This window comes from Macrobrachium nipponense, chromosome 13 (assembly GCF_015104395.2).
Source record: "Macrobrachium nipponense isolate FS-2020 chromosome 13, ASM1510439v2, whole genome shotgun sequence".
In the NCBI taxonomy this organism is placed as follows: domain Eukaryota; kingdom Metazoa; phylum Arthropoda; class Malacostraca; order Decapoda; family Palaemonidae; genus Macrobrachium; species Macrobrachium nipponense.
The window spans coordinates 15,492,590-15,508,626 of NC_087206.1; the positions used below are offsets into that span (position 1 = coordinate 15,492,590).

At 41.4% G+C, this 16,037-nt stretch overlaps 1 protein-coding gene across 1 annotated transcript in view; it reads left to right on the top strand.

Moving 5' to 3' along the window:
* Window positions 1-6,856: 6,856 nt before the first annotated feature.
* LOC135225658 (uncharacterized) overlaps window positions 6,857-16,037 on the top strand; it is a 230,601-nt gene continuing 221,420 nt past the window's right edge. Inside the window, exon 1 of the mRNA XM_064264993.1 lies at window positions 6,857-7,104. The gene's annotated coding sequence lies outside the window, so the exon portion shown is untranslated. The remainder of the gene's footprint in view (window positions 7,105-16,037) is intronic.

Genomic DNA, 16,037 nt, shown 5'->3' on the forward strand with positions numbered 1-16,037 from the left:
TAGCTCTTAAAAAGCGTTCTCTACAGTTATATTCGCGTTTGCTTTAAATTAACGTTTACTGTATAGATAACACGATGCCCTTCTCTCGCTCAAACCTTAAGTAAAAGAAAAATGAGAAAAAATAAATAAAAAGGACGCATAGATAGCAATACTTATCAGTGCACCACCGTAAACCGTGAATACCTCATTCAAGTTAATAGCCTTTTATATTTTAACCAATTTATCTCAGGATTTGAGTCCGCTCAACTTTAAAGCACACATTGAATCGAATAAGCTCTCATCCACTCCTTTCTTTACCTTGAAGCGATATTGGACGTATACATTATTCAGTAATAATATTCATCTTTGCCGTTATACACGCGAACTTTCACAGTTCATTATTACCGGTTTGAATAAAAGTTGTCTCCCTCTCATGTTTAACTACAGGACTTGCACTGCATGTCACGTTCCCTAGATAAAAGGCGATGAAGTGTGGCCCTTAAAAACGCCGAGTTAAAATTTCTTTAAAGCTTGAAACATTTACCAAACTAATATCGTTCCCTCTTTAACTCGCCTCATCTTTTCAGTACAGGTTTCACTTTCGTTAAACAATGCATAATTAGGATAGAGTAATAACAAGTACTTTAAGAATAGTTATTTGAAATTTATATAAGAAATTCCCCGCCGATAGATATGCGAACAGATACATTAAATTGCTTTTCAATAATATAATCATCAGGTTTTATGCAATACAGAAGACAGGGGTCGTGATATCTTCATTCCTCGTTGGCAATAAATTATTAGAGCGCGATAATTACTGTTACTCAAAAACATTTATGGTAATCGTCGATCCTGCACATAATCAAAGCCTTGAAATTTTTCTTAAGTGACTCGTCCATAAGCTATCTATTTTAATTCCGCCTAATTTTAAGTAAATGGTCCAAGACGTTTTTTCCTTCTGCCGTTGCCTGACAATTTATATTTCCTTAACTAGAACGAAGACCATTCAAGTCTGTTAGAACCACCTTGTTTCGTTGGACAGTACTTCCTACCCTAAACAAGGTTCAAGTTTGCCTTGCTCGTTTAAGCTATAATAATTTTTAATATAAAAATCTAATTAACCACTTTCAGCACTTTAAAAGCAGTACCAACTATATAAAATATAAAGTATAATACATAACCCTGTTAAGGTGCGGGACAATTATACAGCAAAGTTCACTCCGAATCTATATACCATCACAACTAAATTTCCAATTTGAGATTTTGCCTATAGATATCCTGTAGTTAGCAGTCCTTTCTGAATCTCCAAGTAACTATTGAAAAAAAAACATTTAGTCTTTGATAAAATACTTTTAGACAACACCAAAGCCAAAGTTATATATAAAAAAACACATTGTGAAGTAGACTAATAAAATACCTTACCATAATACCAAAGCCTCAAGTTATGTTGATAGGCTAAGACATCTAAGGACCCTCAATTTACTAGTCAGTTGGAAGTGGCGCGATACTTTACTAACTTGATCGTGTAGATTCCGTTACTTAGTTATGAACTTCTTAAGGGCAACTAAATCCGATTAGATTATCCTGCTTCATTTTAACATACTTCATATGCTTAAGAGTATTTGGATCTCACTTATCGAAATCTTATTTTCAGCAGATTGGCAATTATACCAGAGTACCTGGTAATTTTTTTTCGTTGTGTGGTAACTATGTAAACAGTACCCAAATGCGAAACCTTTCCCAATGGCCTTTCGCTGGTACGAGGGCACAATTAACTTTCCATAATATTTTAACATGGTCAGTTGTCCAGCTTTAGTGTTAGTGCATATCAAACAATATTCATTGCCTTTATTCTGTCTGTCCTTTTGCCTCATGAAATTATTCTATGGATGCCTGATATTTAAGCTTATCCTTAAACTCCATTCCCAATAACTTAAATATTTTAATACAAGCCTTACGTACATCTGGAGTGGAAAAAATTCTAGGAAGATTTTTTGGTAAAGATTTAGATTTATAAATATTTTCATTAGTATCCCAAGACAAAACACAAAGGTAGACGTGTAAACAAACGAAATTTCTTTAATACATCTTTGATAAAAAAATTAAAGTACTACAACAATAAACTTTTAAGAGCTACTTCAAGCAGTAAATTACCATTTCCAACTTTCTCTCTCAGGGGAGTAATTACAAATCCTTGATTCATGATTGGCGCAGGCAAGCCTCTGGAGAGAAAGACCTTTGCTGTCTACCCTCACCTCGTTTATCCTGTCGAAGCCGGTAAGAATTTAAAGATTACAAATAAATATAGACTATTTAGATATAGTTTATACCTAATATATACACCTAATTTCAGAAATCTTAGTTTTGTTTTTAGACAAGACTTTATATTTAAGCAAAGTTTAACATGTAAAGTTGAATTTATTGCTGTAATCAATATGGTGTAGTTACACTCCAAGAAAATGTGATATTTAAGTTTCAATTACTAAGGAAAGTTGAATGAACTGCTTTTATTAATATTCAGTTAAAACTCAAGAAAATGTTATATTTAAGCAAGTTTCAATCGACAAAAATATTAAATTAACTGCTTTTATCCATATGCATAGTTAAAAACTAAAATGAAACTCATACTAGCCAACATTCCGGTCACTTATATATCAGCCAATATTCCTGTCACTTATATATCAGCCAGCATTCCGGTCCATCTTATAATATCAGCCAAAACATTCCTGTCCACTTAATATATCAGCCAACATTTCCGGTCACTTGTATAATCATCCAACCATTCTGTCACTTATATATCAGCCAACATTCCGGTCACTTATATATCAGCCAACATTCCGGTCACTTATATATCAGCCAACATTCCTGTCACTTATATATCAGCCAACATTCCTGTCACTTATATAATCCAGCCAAAACATTATCCTGTTCACTTATATATCAGCCAACATTTCCTGGTCCACTTTATATCATCCAAGCCAAAATTTCCACTGTCAACTTATAATATCAGCCAACATTCCGGTCACTTATATATCAGCCAACATTCCTGTCACTTATATATCAGCCAATATTCCTGTCCTCTTATAATATCAGGCCAACATTACCTGGTCACTTAATAATATGCTAGGCCAACATTTCCGGTCACTTATATATCAGCCAGCATTCCGGTCACATTTATCATTAACAGCCAACATTCCGGAGTCAACTTATATATCAGCCAGCATTCCTTTTTTTTTTGCACTTGTCACTTTACTCAGCCAAAATTAAATTCCGGTCACTTATTTATTATCAGCCAACATTCCTCCTGTCAACTTATATATCAGCCAAAATTCCGGTCACTTATATAACAGCCAACATTCCTGTCACTTATATATCAGCCAATATTCCTGTCACTTATATATCAGCCAGCATTCCTGTCACTTATATATCAGCCAACATTCCTGTCACTTATATATCAGCCAGCATTCCACTTATATATCAGCCAATAAGCCAATATTACTTTCACATTCCCATCAGTCCTTAAATGCCCACGCCTATATTTGGAATTAACATGACAATCCCCTACATTGTCAGGACATGACTCTTAACTTAGTTTCAGCTCCAAAGTCATCCTTAAATGGGAAACAATAAGTCATTACAAATCAGTAGATTTTGAGAGACTTCTTTGCATAATGGAGAAAGCAGCCTTCAGCTCACCATGTTCAACTCTCATGGTTCCAAATATCGAAGAACAAGACAACCACAACTGGCTCCATACTGGAGACCAAAGAAAAGCTTAAACAGACCACACTACCTGGAGACCATCAGACAGATTAAGACCTTCGCCTTTACACTTATCCCAGAATAACGATGCATCAGGAATAGCTAAACTTAGCTTACAAATCAAACAATCAACTAACTCTAGAAAATAAATCATCTTACATTGCTCCTAGAATGGGATAAAAGTCCAGTATGAGAACTAGACTTCACCTCAAATAATCCCAAACAAGATCACTAATAACTCCCTAGATAAAGGAAAAATCTACTTACATTCCTCCCTGAATAGGATAAAAGTCTTTTACATCACCTGGTCGAGTATGAAGAAAACGTTCTCACATTGCTCCACCTACCCTGAAACGAAGATCTAAACTAACATGCTTCCTTATATTAGAGAAAACCTTCACAATGAAGGTAACAAACCTGGACTTCACATACCTTCACATATTGAAACAAAAGCTTCCTCACTTCACTTTGAACCGTATATAGAAAATCTAGACAACCCCACATTAAGTAATCAAATGGCTCCAAAGTTTAGCTGAACCCTCAGACCTCTCTCACCCTCAAAATCTCATTGAAGAGAAATCCTTCCCTCACATGCCTCCTTAATCTAAAGATTATGCTGCATAAGCTACATTGGGCCCTTAATGAAAAATCCTCTATTGAACTTATGTCCATATATTTGAGAAACGCATTCACTAAACCGCTCTAAAACCTTACAACACTGCATGGCACCACATACAAATTACACAGGCTGTCACACCAACATTGCTCCCTAAATTGGAGACGTACTATACTTCACATGCCTCAAGAGTGGAGAATACACAACTCACATTACTTCCTCAATGTGTAGATTAACACCTTCTCCTTACATAGCTCCAAATATTGCAGACTAAAACTAACAGAAAATATCTCACTGAAGATAAAGGCTAAAGCCCAGATTGCTCCCTAAAAGGGGCAACAAGAAGTTACTCAAACTGCAAGTAGCAGCTGGTTTTGAGGATGAAAGTTTATCCTCATGAAGCTTGGGAAGCATATTCATAATCAACCAGGCCTAACAATACTTTAATAGTCACAAACCCATAAATACAAAAATTAACAATACTTAAGTTAATGCCAAAACTTACTGTACTTAAAAACTAAGAACTCAGCAGTAGGCGAGAGAGAGAGAGAGAGAGAGAGAGAGAGAGAGAGAGAGAGAGAGAGAGAGAGAGAGAGAGAGAGACCCAGATAGTATATTACATATTATACGTAATGGCAATTTGGGATTCAAGTAATTACTATTGTTATTACATCACTATTCCCAAGTATTATTATTTTTTAATATCTAATATTACGAATAGTATAAAAAATTTTCTTAGTCAATCACATATTTGTTACTTGCTTATAGTTTGCACAACTGTTATTCCCATTCTTTTGGACAAGAGAGATTTTGGTATCATTGCTATCCTGACTAGCTGTTTCTTAGATGTGATCTTGATTATTATTGTCATTATTATCAATATTATTACTAGTAGTAGCAGTATCAGCAGCTGTAGTAGATAGTATTAGTAGTAGTACCACCAGCAGCAGCAGTAGTAGTAGCAGTAGCAGCAGAAGTTGTAGTAATACCAGTAGCAATAGTAGTAGCAGCTGTAATAGTAGAAGTAGCAGTAATAATATTAGTATTAGAAGCAGCTGTGATAGTACTGTAGTACTAACAGTAGTAGTAGTAGTAGCTGTGGCAGCAGAAATAGCAGCAGCAGTGGAAGTAGCAGTAGAAAATGCAGCAGTAGTAGTAGTAGTAGCAGCAGTAGTTAAGTAGCAATAGTAGTTGCAATGGTAACAATAGTAGTAGCAACAGCAGCAGCAGTAGTAGTAGAAGTAGTAGCTACAACCGTAGTAATAGCAGTAGCAGTAACAGTAATAGCAGCAGGAGCAGCAGCAGAGCAGTATTAGTAGTATTTAGTTGTAGTTGTTGATGCCGTTGGTGTTGTATTTAGAACACATTCATTCGCAATAAAGCAATAAACCTCGAGGCCGAATGCCTTGCACAGCAAGCTTCTCTGTAATAGAATGATTTTTATGACACTATGAATACCTTACACACAGTAAATCAATTGTAAAAAAAGATTAAAGTAATGATAGGAGTTGCGTTATTTTTTTGGGCGTGTCTAATTTATTTAAGAAATAATACAGCATGAAAGGTGAAAAGAAAGGTGTTGGGTTATTTTGAATCCGTATTTTAAGAAACAATGAAATATAGTTAGATATTCTCCTAGTTCCACCTTAGCAATTCTGTTATAGTTTCTGTTTTCCATTTTGTCAAATATGCATATTCTGTCCAGGAAACTGCTTGATTGACCGTAATTCATTTAATATCACAACTACCAGTATGTTCCGGAGAAACTCGATTTGGAAGGAATGCTCCTTTGGCTTGTTTCGTATGAGCGTGCGCATTAATGTACACTACTACTGCTACTACTACTACTATCATCTAATAATCAGGCCTTTGTAGTAAATTCTTTCTTCTTCCGGAAAAAATGAATTGTTTACAACGCTTATTCAATTTAGGTTGCTAGGCTTAACATGGTAAACCTTTTTGTAAAAAAAAAAAAAAGTTTTTATTCTTATGACACGATATTCATTCACATCGTTTAGGTTCACGGGTGCAGGATCTAACTAATGCAACCATGTTTTATATTCCAATACGGAAAGTTGGTACACAGCATTTGAAAGTAAGGAGTTACAAATAGCATTATGCTTTATTATACAATATTTTTTGTACTTACAGCTATGGGGAAATCTGGTATAATATCTATATATATATATATATATATATATATATATATATATATATATATATATATATAAACTAACCAAGAGAGAATTCCAAGGCTATGTGAGTATCCACTTAGTGCTGTACAAAATGTTAGTAGATAAGTGTCCCCAAAACGTAAACCATATATATTATATTATAGAAACTGTAAATAAGTTTTGTTAAGTGTAGTCTATGTTCTTCTCCCTTTTCTCCATAGTAATTCAATTGATGTTTTTTTAGTGTTCAAATTTCCCTTCATAAGTTTTCCCTCCAAATTCCAATATTAACACGTGAAGTAAGTTACCGCTTGCGAAGTTGCGAGAGACGGGGGCGGGGCCGCGGGGTAACTAGAAACGCTTCCTGGACATGGAGGCCAGTATACGTGATAAAGAAGGTTTTTGCTCCAGAAATAATTGCTTTCGGAGAGAAAAAATATACTGAGAACTTCCTCTGATGCAACGCAAGAAACAGAGTTACAAGCCTAATAAAGTTAAACGAATCTTCATAGGATTCTTCAAGCAACACCAAAATCTCGAAATCCACACGAGAAGTGCATGCTGCATGACATGGTAAGCGGGTAACGTAGGCTTCACGTGTTATTTCAGGGATTGGGTGTTGCTGGATTAAATCGGGACAATCCCGATATAAAACAGTTTCTGTGTCCTTACCCAGGTTAGGCAGCTTAAGGTTTGTCTTCTAGGCTACGTGGGGATTCGTTGCTGTTGTAATGCAGTTACAAATATTTTCCAGGTAGTAGAACCACATTTCAGTTTTTTTTTTTTTAAGCTTTGAAGGTAGATCAGTGAGCAGTGTCGCAGTCGGGTTGCGGTCGAGAAGTGTTTGTTGTAATGGCAATTTATATTTTTTTTAGTTTTTCTTAGCAGGTGTTTCGTAAGTCAGTGATGGAGGTAACGTGTTTTGTGAACTTTCCTGCTGAACGCTATTTGTTTTTGTTTTGCTTTGCTTCTGAGTGGGAGTTGGGCTTGTTTTCTGATAATGCCCTTAGGCTACAAGCCTTTCCTAACCTGTTTGTTTCCTTATTCTGGCAGAGATCTGCTTTGCTTTTGCAGTAAGTTAAGCTGAGGGTGGTGAAGTAGTTGTGCTGTGCAGTTCTTTCTAGTTATCACCCATGGTTGATGAGCTAGGAATTGAACAGATCATTGTAGGGGGTCGTTCTGCTGTGTATTGTATAGCCTATATGGGTAATTCTAAGCCCTCATTCCGCGGTAAAGTAGACTAAGGCAGTTGACGTTTTCCTATATTATTTTACATACTGAACAAGAATTTAAAGTAATATTTATTCGGATGACTGTAATTAACCCCCAGGGGCCAGTACTAAACACGGCGAAATACATTGGATGCCCCAATCCCTAGTGAATGTCGTATCCGCGATTACGTTTTTTGCAGTCTGTGCGGAACTATTCTTTAGAATTACCCTGCAAGAAATGTAACCGCGGATACTACATCCACTAGGGATTGGGGCGTCCAATGTATTTCTCCGTGTTTAGCACTGGCCCATGGGGGTTAATTATACAGTCGTCCGAATAAATATTACTTTAAATTCTTGTTTAGTAAGTAAAATAACGTAGGAAAAAAGTCAACTACCATAGTCTACTTTACCGTGGAATGAGGGCTTAGAATTACCCATATTTGTATCCTTAGCTGATTAGTTGATGATGTCTGACATTGAAGTTAAATTACCCCCGCTGGTAAAGAAACGAGCTGGGTATAAGGCTTATGGGTATTTCTACAGAATAGTTCCGCACGGACTGCAAGGAACGTAACCGTGGATACAACATCCACTAGGGATTGGGGCGTCCAATGTATTTCGCCGTGTTTAGTACTGGCCCCTGAGACTTAATTACAGTCTTCCGAATAAATATTATTTAAAATTCTTGTTCAGGAGGTAAAACTGCATAGAAAAACTGCATTCTTTGCCATAGTCTAGGCCGCCGCGGAAGTATTACCCTAGATCTACCGGCTTATGTATAAGTAAGTCTGAAGAAACTTAAGGAATTAGACGATGATGACCTCAAGATTCATTTCAAGGTTAGAAAGGCCACAATTCTAAAGCCCTGACGAGAGCATATTAGAGTTGTATGCCCTCTGTGATGAGGAAAGTAAAATGTCTGAAATCACCTCCCAAGTGGATTATAATGAGACTGTTCTTGATGAGCTTACCTTATTGGAAAGGAAAGTTGAGGGTTCCACTACTGTAGCTAATAGTGCACCCTCTCAGCCTACCTACTATGGCTGTTAAAATTCTCAAGCTAGAGTGCAAAATCTTTGATGGTACTTGCAAGGACAAGCTGGAATTCAAGAATTTTCTTACCCAGTTCTCTAATTGTATTGATGCTTGCGGATGTTTGTCTGATGCAAACAAGTTAACCTACCTACATAGTTATTTGTCGGGCTATGCCCTTAAGATTACACGTATAAGTAATCTTTCTATAAATGATGACACTTATGAAGTTGCTTTAAGTCTTCTTATGGAAGAATTCCTAGATATACCTTATATAATAGATGAATCATTTAAAGTTTTGTTGTCTAGTTCTCCTTCATTTGATGTTGCCTTTGATGGGTTACGAACTTACTTTAATGAATGTTTTTGTACATGAACTTTCCTGTCAGATATATACTTAGCTATACGTCTCTGACGTCACGACAGAATTCAAAAACTCGCGGCACACGCGACAAGTAGGTCAGGTGATCTACCTTACCCGCCGCGCTGGGTGGCGGAGGATGTAAGAACCAATCTCCCTTTCCAGTCAGAATTTTTCTGTCGCCGGTGACGACTACACCTGTGGTTGTTACCTCCTGACAGCTTTATTCATTTCTCGTTGCCGTGGATTATTTGGACTGACTTTCGGTGAAGTACCTGATCTTGTTGGCTTGGCATACGCATTTGTGGATTGTTTTTGGATATTGATTTGGATTTTTCTTTGATTTCGAGATGTCTGAGTTAGAGGTAAGAAATCTTCCTATGTTTAGTTAGTGGCGCTATGGATGAATGCAAGGTGAGACTACCGAAAGCTACGGTAGATCCCTTCACACAGTTTTTGCTTTTAAAATGTAGAGGTAAAGAATGTTCTTTTGATAACCCGTGTAATGAGTGTGAGAAGTTGGATGAGGGTGAATGGAAGGCTCTTTCTTCCTACTTGGGAAGGAAGTTAGAGAAAGACAGGGTGAGAAAGGCTTCTTCTAGGAGTTCTAGTAAGTCTCGTATTAGCGAGTTAGAAGAAAATCCTGTTGTAGCATTAGAACCTTCTCCAGTTTCAGCTCCTGCGCCCTGCATCGAACCTAAGGATACGACTACGGAAGTGGCAACCATGAGAGCCACAATCCTTAGCATGGAAAAGAAGATCCGTTCGTTGCAATGGTAAGAGTAGTGAAGGTGAATTGTGCAGTGACCCCAGTGCAGTGGAGGGTGCGTCTGATCGGCTCCTTAATTGCTTCCAGGCCTAGACCTCTTCCAGACTCCCAGTCCCAGTGGAGGAGGAAAGTCAAAAGCCGCAGGAAGGTTAGGGAGAACTCCCACCGATCAGGCGTCCCCTCGGTAGATCCTGATGCTCGTACCCAGGCTGCCCTTGTTCGCGCAAAGAAAGGAGGTATTGCGCCAATGCTTCTCTTCGTCTTCCTCACCTTCACCTAGAAGAGGATGGAGCGCCTCGGATTCTTCACGACCGCTGAAGAGAGCCTGGAAGGCGCCTGGCTCCTTTCCTTCCAGCCCGGAAGTTTTTCCAGAAGAGCCGGAAGTAGAGATCAAGAAACCCAGGAGGGAGCAGGAGTTCTCGCCTCATAGTAGGCTTCGAGACTTCTCCTGTGGAGGATTTTACAAGATCTCCAGCTCGAATTCTTGCGGGACTGCAAGCGCAGATTTCGGCACTGGCGGGTCTCCTGGCAGGAGGAACGCGTCGGAAAGACGTCTCTCTCCCTGTCAAGAAGTCTAGGATTCCTTCACCTGTCTTACCGTCTCAGTCAGAGTCGGTTTCTCTCTCCTTTATCAGCGGATGGAAGGAGGCGTCCTTTCCGCAGCTCAGCGCTTATGTCCCGTCTTCCAGGCAGCAACTCGCCCCAAGAATCTTTCTCCTGGTGACCTACAATCTCTCCAGTAGGAAGGGATCCTAGCGACTAGTTAGGGGCGTTCGTCTAAAGACAGGCGTACAGCCTCGTCCTCGCGTTCTTTTACGAAGATCCTTCATTCTCCGGATAAGAGAGCCTACTCTTTGATGGATTCGTCTAGAGACAGGATCTCGCCTTATGTTAGGCGCCTTGAGCCTAGTAGGCGCTACTCCCCAAGTAGACGCTCTCCCGCTCCCAAGCGTGGTGCGGAGGATAGGCGCTTTTCTCATGATAGGCGCTTTTCTCCTGATAAGCGCGGCTCTACTTTTAGCCGCTCGATTCAGGACAGGCGCGTAGAGCCTGAAAGATATGTCTCTTCTGGGAGACTACCTTTTGAAGAGACACATAAGTCGGGAGCGAAGTTTGTGGAGCATGGTAGACGCCGGTCTCCTAGTAAGCGACCTTCTCCAGACCTCGCTCTCCTGTAAGTAGGCGCCAAGAGCCTAGGAGGCGTTCGCATCATGGTAGGCGCAGCTCGCCTGGCAGCCGCTCTTTCCTTTGAACAGGCCGCATGGATCCTGAAGAAGGCGCCTTGAGCATAGTAGGCTCTCCTCTCCTAGCAGGCGCTCCCCCTTTTGGAAGCCCGGAATTCTAGGAGTAGGATTAAGGAGCAAAGAGCACGCACTCATCAGAGTAGGAAGGACTCATTCGAGAGGAGCTCTCCAGAAACAACCTTTGGGCTTCCCCCACTGAATAGGGCGCCAGTCTACTACTAGACACTTCTCTGGTACAGGCGCATTTCTTTAGAGAAGGCTAACTGCACTCGTAAAGAAGCGGAGGTGGGGTTCTTCAGTGGATGAAGTTGAACCTTCAGAAGAGGATTTGGTGAAGGACTCGTCAGTTTCGTCCTACAAGATCCTTACAGATCTACTTCTTCAAGAGTTTGGAGACTCCCTTACTCCCGTCGCTCCTCCGTCTCCTCTCTCTTTATTCTCGACTTCGAAGAAGACGAAAGTTTCCCTCTTGTGTGAGGATGAAGCCAACCATCTCAATGAAGAAGGCTTTGAGAGGTTGTTGGTGATTGGCTGCTTTCTAAGAAGAGAAAGGGAAAACTGTGTTTTCTTTCCCTCCTTCCAAGCTTACGGGCAGACTCGGATTTTGGTACGAGTCTGGAGAACCCTTAGGTCTGGGTCTTCCTTCATCGGCGGATGCGGACTTCTCTTCTCTGGTGGATGCAGCACGACGCTTCGGCCTCTTTTTGTGTCGGCTAAAACGACCTGGGCTATGAACGAGCTTGACCACCTGCTGAAGGGAATGTTTTAGAGTCTTGGAAGTCTTCAAGCTTCCTTGACTGGTCTTTGGGGGTCTTGGCTAAGAAGACTCAGAACCCGGATGCTATTTCGCCAGAAGATCTAAACAGTGTTCTAACGTGCATTGACAAAGCAGTTAGAGATGGATCGAGCGAAATAGCCTCCCTCTTTGGAGCAGGGATCCTTAAGAAGAGATCAGTCTTCTGCTCTTTTCTGACGAAGTCTGTTTCGCATGCCCAAAGAGCCTCTCTCCTGTATTCGCAGCTCTCGCCTCTGCTTTTTCCAAAGAAGATAATCCAGGACATCTCAGGATGAGATCTATCTCTGCGAAGGCGACTCAGGACATGCTCGCACAGTCGGCACGGAAGCCTAAGACATCCTTCCAGACGAAGACTAAGAAGGAGACTCCAGCTAGAACAGGAGCCCTTTCAGAGGGCCCCCCTTCTAGAGCCTCTACCTCGAGAGGTAATAGAACTTTCAAGAGAGGTAGATCCTTCTCACGCTCTGTCAGAGCTAAGAAGTAGGGAAGTAGTCCTCCAAACACCAGTAGGTGCCAGACTTCTAAGATTCTCGGAAGCCTGGACAAAGAGAGGAGCGGACAACTGGTCCCTCTCTATAATAAGGAAAGGATATCTGATTCCTTTTACGGAAAGACCACCGTTGACAACGACTCCGAGGGAGTTGGTGGCCAGGTACAAGGATCCCATCATGAGCCTTGCTTTAACCACAAGCAGTGGAACAAATGTTCGAGAAAGAGGCTATAGAGCTAGTGAGCGACCCTTGCTCAGCGGGCTTTTACAACCGCCTTTTTCTAGTTCCAAAAGCCTCAGGAGGATGGAGACCGGTTCTGGATGTAAGCGCCCTGAATTTCTTTGTAGAAAAGAGGAAGTTCGCCATGGAGACGACATCCTCAGTGTTGGCGGCCCTTCGGCCAGGGGACTGGATGGTGTCCCTAGATCTTCAGGACGCTTACTTTCATGTGCCTATCCATCCTTCGTCAAGGAAATACCTCAGGTTCATGATGGGAGGAAGGATATTCCAGTTCATGGGCCTTGTGCTTCGGCCTTTCAACAGCCCTCAGGCTTTTACAGGCCTAATGAAAAATGTAGCAAGATGGCTACATTTGGAGGGAGTCAGAGTGTCCCTTTACTTGGACGACTGGCTGATCAGAGCCAAGTCTCAGGAAAGGATGTTTGGAGGACCTACAAAAGACTCTTTTCATGGCAAGTTCTCTGGGACTTTTGGTGAACTTTCAAAAGTCTCAGTTGATCCCCAGTCAAGATCGTATCTATCTGGGGATTCGGATGGCTTCTCTGGATTTTCGGGCTTTTCCGTCTCCAGAACGGATAACCCGAGGGTCAGAGAAAGTCAAAGCCTTCCTAGAGAAAGAAGTATGCACAGCGAGGGAGTGGATGAGTTTGTTGGGGACACTCTCCTCGTTGGAGCAATTCCTTTCTCTAGGAAGGTTGCACCTCAGACCTCTCCAGTTCTTTCTCCATCGAAACTGGAGGTGTCGTTCACAAAACCTAGAGTTCTCCTTCGAGATTCAAAGGAAATCAAGAAGGACCTCTCTTGGTGGCCAACCCTCTCAAGTTTGCAGAAGGGATGTCCCTTCACATTCCGAACCCCAACCAAGTGTTGTATTCCGACGCCTCGGAAACAGGTTGGGGAGCGACGCTCGGCTCAAGAGAAGTGTCAGGCACTGGAACAAGGAACAGGTGACCTGGCACATCAACAAGAAGGAGCTGATGGCGGTTTGGCTAGCTTTGAAAGCTTTCGAGCCCACGTCCTAGCTTCAACAGTTCAGATCAACTCGGACAACACCACGGCCCTGGCTTACATCAGGAAGCAAGGGGGGACTCACTCTTTCTCCCTGTACGAGACAGCAAAAGAACTTCTGCTTTGGGCAGAAAAAGGAGAATTTGTCTCCTTACCAGGGTTCGTACAGGGAGAAAAGACGTCGAGCAGACCTCCTAAGCAGGAAGTCAGTTGTCTGCCGGCAGAGTGGACTCTGCACGAAGATGTTTGCCAGGACCTGTTTGGAAGCTTTGGGGCAAACCTCATATAGACCTCTTCGCCACAGCCAAGAATATGAGGATAGCCAACTACTGCTCTCCGATATCGGACCCGAGGGCAGTGTCGATAGACGCGTTCCTACTAGATTGGAAGGGTCTAGAACACGTCTGCTTTTTCCTCCATTCAATAGATACTTGGGAGAGACTACTAAGAAATTTGCAGAATCGGAGGCAGCAAAGGATGACGCTTGTAGCCCCGTCTGGCCCGCACAAGTATGGTTCACAGAGGTACTGGAATGGTTAGTAGATCTTCCGAGAACATTACCACAGAGGATCGATCTGCTCAGACAACCCCACTTCGAGAGGTATCACAAAAACCTCCCGCTCTAGATCTGACTGGCTTCAGACTGTCAAAAGTTTGGTCAGAACGAGAGGCTTTTCGGCAAGAGTTGCAACGGCTATCGCAGCAGCAAGAAGGCCTTCTACACTTAGAGTCTACCAATCGAAGTGGGGACGTCTTTCGGCGATGGTGTAGGAAACCATCACTTTTCCTCTTCAGTACCTCTGTGACACAAATAGCAGACTTCTTACTTTTCCTTAGGGAAGAAAGTGGATTGGCGGTATCAACCATTAAAGGCTATCGTAGCATGCTATCTGCAGTGTTTAGGCACAGAAACTTAAACATTTCGAAGATAAGGACCTTCATGATCTAATAAGATCGTTTGAAACATCCAAGAAGGTTTCTCCAGGGTTCCGAGTTGGAATCTGATGTAGTGCTACGTTACCTGAGGTCCAATAAGTTTCGAACCGCCTCAGTCTGCATCGTTTAGAGACCTCACGAAGAAGCAATTTTCCTCTATGGCATTGGCTTCCGCAAAAAGGGTTAGTGAACTCCATGCACTAGAAATGTGGGGATTCAGAGGAGATGCAGCTATCTGTTCATTCCTTCCTTCGTTCTAGCCAAGAACGAGAACCCCTCAAATCCTGTCCTAGGAGCTTTGAAGTACAAGGATTGTCTGCATTAGCTAGGCGAGGAAGCAGAGAGGTCTCTTTGCCCAGTAAGAAGTTTGAAATTCTATCTACAGCGAAAGAAACAACTTAAGGGCAATGATGTCAACCTTTGGGTGCTCTGTAAGAGATCCAAGGAGGACACTTTCGAAGAATGCGCTTTCTTTCTTTATCAGAAGCCTGGTGAAAGAAGCGCATGCGATATGTGAGGAAAGTCAATACAAAGTTCTTAAGGTCAAAGCTCATGAGGTAAGAGCTATTGCCACGTCATTGACTTTTAAACAAAAACATATCCCTGAGTAATATTATGAAGGCAACATTCTGGCGTTGCAACTCAGTCTTTGCAAACCACTATCTGAGAGACGTCAAAATTACGTATGAAAAGTGCTTCGGGTTAGGCCCGTACGTATCGGCGGATTCGGTGCTGGGGCAGGGAGCTGAGACATATCCTTAGTAGTATATATTTTTTCCCCTTGTTAGGTTGTAAGTTTTTGGTTGTTTGAAAGAACATGCGGGTAGGCATGTTTTTTTCATTTCGTAGTGCTAACAATGATTAGTTTGGTTAGGTGATCGGTGTATGTTTGAGCTCCTTGCAATGATAGTGGTTAGGTTCTGTCATATAAGTGGGCGAATCCCCGTTGACAGATCCTGCTCGGATTCTATCAAGTAAGCGGACAACCAAATCCCTTTGATAGACCCAAAGAGTCTGTCAGCTGTAGGTCACGCCCTCGCTGAAGCTCTTAATGCAACGCAGACTCATAGACAGTAACTACGAAGTCTTCTGCCTAAACAGGTAAGAACCAAGGTTGTTTTTACATCCTACAACTAGTGTTGTTTTCCCCCTTTTTTCCGTATTTATATTGCTGTCTCTTTCCCTCCACCAAGGGTGTCAATCAGCTAAGTATATATCTGACAGGAAAGTTCATGTACAAAAATGTTATTGTTAGTATACAATAAGGTTTTGTACATACTTACCTGGCAGATATATACGATTGATGGCCCGCCCAGCCCTCCCCTCAGGAGACCGGTTGGAAGGAAAAATTCTGGCTGGAAAGGGAGATTGGTTCTTACATCCGCCACCCAGCGGCGGGTAAGGTAGATCACCTG